The 3,134-nt window shown below is 42.9% G+C and overlaps 1 long non-coding RNA gene across 2 annotated transcripts in view; it reads right to left on the reverse strand.

The window, feature by feature from the left end:
- Window positions 1–419: 419 nt before the first annotated feature.
- Window positions 420–3,134, reverse strand: part of LOC103729668 — a 13,988-nt gene continuing 11,273 nt past the window's right edge. For both annotated transcript variants that reach the window (XR_607070.1, XR_607071.1), the window contains exon 5: window positions 420–451. This is a non-coding gene — a long non-coding RNA (uncharacterized LOC103729668). The remainder of the gene's footprint in view (window positions 452–3,134) is intronic.

Consider the following 3,134-nt stretch of genomic DNA (forward strand, 5'->3'; position numbering starts at 1 on the left):
GACATTGGTGCAGTAGTGGCACTTTTATCTTGGGAGTAATCAACAACCACCTAATTGGACTTAAAGCCCACTCAGTGGGAGAAAACTCATATGTGGTACTGTAAACCTAACCAAATACACATACCTGGAGAGGTCATAGAACTTAGAGAAAACCCCAAGACTGTCACATCCCTAGGCTAATGCAATTTCTTACTATGCGCAAAATATGGATTCTTAAATTTACAGACAAGTATCCCAGTCACCACCCATCAAAGAAGCATTTTTCTTTTTTAAAAAATTTTTATTTATTATTTTTATTTCATGTGTATGCGTGTATTGCCTGCACGTACGTAACTGCACCCATGTCGTGCAATGCCCACCGAGGACAGAAGAGGCTGTTGAATCCCCTGGAACTAGAGTTACAGACAGTTGTTAGCTGCCATGTGGGTGCTGGGATTCGAACCCAGGTCTTCTGCAAGAACAGTGTTCTTAACTGCTGAGCCATCTCTCCAACCCCAAAGAAGCTTTTTTTCAACAGAGATTATTACAGAGTTCCACAATTGGTCACACACAGAGATTGTCTGTGAATTGCCCAGACCTAAGTGGCACATCTAGGATACAACCTCTACACCTAAGTCTCACAGAACATAGAACAAGGGAGGAAGAGAACCCTAATACATCTTTCAATTATTATCAAAAAGCTCCCTCATGCAACAGAGGGCTAGGAACACAAATGGCCACAAATGACCATAACATAGAGAATAAGAGTCTGTAGAGTGTGAGTCCTTAGACAGGACTCCTATATTAAAATCCACCCAGCCAGGGCTCAGGGACCATTGTGGAAGAGGGGGTGGAAAGATTGTAAGAGTCAGGAAGGAGGCGCATGACCATATGGAAATAGTCCTACAGGTGCTTGGGACCCTTCTCATGCAAACCTACAGCAATGGTGTCAGCATGCACAAGACCCATGGAAACTCAAGCAGACAAAAACCCATTACAGAACTGTGGAAATGGGCATCAGGCTAATCTTAGTCAAAGAATTATTGGCAGCTGATTACTGCTGGGTGAGGAAGAGCTGATCTTGAAGGGAGAGACCCTAGATAGGCTGACTAGACCTCAGTGGATAAACTTGCACCGAGAGACATCTTGGGACACTAACTTTACATGTTAGGCCTTAACACAAATGAAAGAATGTATGAATTCCAGTGAGGGGGGCTATGGGAGGGGGCCAATGGGGAAGGGGGTATAAAGATGGTTAAGATGTTCTATATGAAATACACAAAAATTCAATAACAATCTTTTATTTTTTTCAAAGAATCAGTAGGAGCTATAGTAAAAAAAATTTAAATAAGTTTTTTTTTTAAATCTCTGGCACTGTTAAAATAATAAAAATAAAAACTTTTCTTTGAGACAGGGCTTCCCTGTGTCCCTGGCTGGCCTGGAACACACTACATAGACCAGGCTGGCCTCATTGTCACAGAGATCCACATGCCACTGTCTCCTGAGTGCTGGGAATAAAGGTGTGCATTATTTACCCAGTGATCCTGGTAATTGGACCTTGGGGCCATGCATGTGCTTGGCTAACATTTTACCTCTTGAGGTACATCCCTATTTCCTGCCCAATTATTGTTTGCTTATTTTTTTAAAGATTTATTTTAGTTTTTATTTATTTATTTATTTGTGTGTGTGTGTGTGTATGTGTATGTGGCTTGAGTGCAGGTGCCCTTGGAGGCCAGAAAAGTCCACTAGATTCCCCAGAGCTGGAGTTAGCCATGGTTGTGCAACCTATGGTTCTGGGAACAGAGTTTAAGTCCTCTGGAAGAACAGTAAGGGGTCTTAAGCACTGAGCGATCTCTCTATTGCCCCTTGCTTTTTTGTTTTGGGTGGTTGCATGTGTGTGTGTGTGTATTTGTGCACTGCACATGCCTGCAAAGGCCAAAAGAAGCTGTTGGGTGACCTGCTCTAACATTCTGTTTTATAACCTTGAGACAGAGTCTATGACTGAACCCCAAGTAGCCATTTTTCAGCTGGGCTGGCTGCCAGCTAGCAGTACTCCTGTCTCTACCCCGCATTCCTGTGCCACAGTGCTGAGGTTATAGGCACTCATCAGGCCACACTCTGCTTTTGACATGGATGCTGGGAATTCAAACTCAGGACCTCATGCTTGTGCAGTGCTTTTACCCCTGAGCCAACTTCCCTGTACTAGGTTTTGGAATTTTTGAGACAGAGTCTTACTCTATAGCTCAGGTTGGCCCTGAACTCTTGGCAATTCTCCTTACCTCAGTTTCCTGAATTCTGCAATTACAGAAGTGAGCCACTCTACCCAGCTGCCTCGTCCTTTTAATGGCTGCGTAGTGGTCCATTGCATGGAAATTCTTTTTCTTTTTAACAATCAACTCATTTTTATTACACATTTAATATTTACTGTTGAGTTTTTGTTTTTGTTTTGCTTAAGACAGGGTCTCATTATGCAGTCCTGGCTGGCTTAGAACTCACTATGTAGACTGGGCTGGTCTTTAACTCACAGAGCATCTGCCTCCTAAGTGCCTGGATTAAAGATAGACACCACTGCTTCTCAAAGTGTTGGATTTAAAGTTTCAACAGGAGCAGGCAAGTTTATAAAGAAAAAAGTCAAGTTGGGAGCATGGATTAGAGGAAGAGTATCTAGAATCCACCATTGGGAATGTGGTTCAGTAGTAGAGCCCCTGCCTAGAATCCCCCAGTGAGGGGCTGGGGTGTGCTCAGTGGTGGAGCCCCTGCCTAGAATCCCCCAGTGAGGGGCTGGGGTGTGATCAGTGGTAGAGCCCCTGCCTAGCATGCGCAATGTCCCGAGTTTAATCTTCAGTACCAAAAGAAATAATAAACAAATAAGTAAAATAAGAAAATAGGGGGCTGGAGAGATGGCTCAGTGGTTAAGAGCACTGGCTGCTCTTGCAGAGGACCTGGGTTCAGTTCCCAGCAGCCAGGTGGTGGTTAACTATCATCTCTAACTCCAGTCTAGGGAATCTGATGCCCTCTTCTGACTTCTGTGGGCACTGCACAACACATGTGCACTGACATACATACAGGTAATACACTGGCATCACAAAAAATAAAAATAATAAATAAAATATTTTTAAAATAAAAATAGTATACATAAAATATATAAAAAATAA

Source organism: Nannospalax galili, unplaced genomic scaffold (assembly GCF_000622305.1).
Source record: "Nannospalax galili isolate Female #2095 unplaced genomic scaffold, S.galili_v1.0 scaffold632, whole genome shotgun sequence".
In the NCBI taxonomy this organism is placed as follows: Eukaryota; Metazoa; Chordata; class Mammalia; order Rodentia; family Spalacidae; genus Nannospalax; species Nannospalax galili.